The sequence below is a fragment of the Pteropus vampyrus genome, unplaced genomic scaffold (genome assembly GCF_000151845.1).
Source record: "Pteropus vampyrus isolate Shadow unplaced genomic scaffold, Pvam_2.0 Scaffold496, whole genome shotgun sequence".
Classification (NCBI taxonomy): Eukaryota; Metazoa; Chordata; class Mammalia; order Chiroptera; family Pteropodidae; genus Pteropus; species Pteropus vampyrus.
The window spans coordinates 453,403-454,509 of record NW_011889277.1 but is presented as its reverse complement, the minus strand read 5'-3'; positions in this window follow the sequence as shown (position 1 = coordinate 454,509).

Here is a 1,107-nt window from a genome sequence, read left to right as displayed (position 1 = left end):
TGTACAAGTTTCCACTCATAGCAAGGTCAACTGCTGCCCACCCTGGGCCTAAAAGCAATACCCCAGAGGAGGGGCTGCCTATCAACGTGCAGCAGGCACTTTGTGTACTGGATGAGGCAGGAGCTCAGGGAGTTAAGGGCCATCAGGCCAATACAGACCCTACAATCTCCTTAAGAGATATTGCAGCTTGTACAGGCAGCAAAGGTCTGTCCACAACTGTTTTCTTCAAAATGCACTCATGGCACTAGCCAAGGTCTATTGCCTGTGCACAACCCCAGAGCCAAGCAGGGCGCAAGAGGCTGCTTGTCATCGGGCTGCAGACATTTTGTGGCTTGAGTGAAGCGGGATCTCAGGGAGACATGGTCCATTTGGCCAATACAGCCTCAGTTTTGCTGCAACTTCTATGCCTGGGCATTCCCGCTGTAGACGCAGATCACAGTGAGACCAGCTGCCATCTGGGGTGGTCCCACAGACCCCTGCACTCCCTCAACACAATATTGCAACCCTTGTAGACAGTAAAGGTCTGCCTGCTGTTGATTTCTATGCAATACCTACTCTTTGCCAGCCAAAGTTTGTTGCCTGTGTGGATTAGGAGATCAGGGAAGGGGAGGGACAGGGCTGTGGCAGTTCACTGTCAATGAGCCACCTGAGACAATTTGTGGGTAGCATGGGGCGGGGTCTCAGAGAGACAATGGAAGTCAAATCAATACAACCTCAGTCATGCTGCAAATTTGGTAACTATTGTAAGTTCCCACAGAAGTCCCAGATCATAGCAAGACCAGCTGCTGTCTGGGAATAACCCACAGGTTCCTGATATCTACCCAAGTTCATGTTGTCAGCAGTGATCTGCCTGACCCTATCTCTGAAATGCGGCTCACAGTACTGGTCGCCCCCTGGGAATAGAAATGTGGCTCATAGAGCTGGCCAGCCGCCGTTGCTGGACTTGGAAATACAGTGCACGGCGCTGACCACCCAACTGTGAATACTTGGCCCTGAATTGGAGCCGGGCTTCGCAGCCATCCAGCAACAACTTTCCCGGGAAATCTGCAGGTTGGGTGGGGCGGGCTTCCTAATGGCTCTGTGGAAGGGGTCTGCACAGTCTAGCTG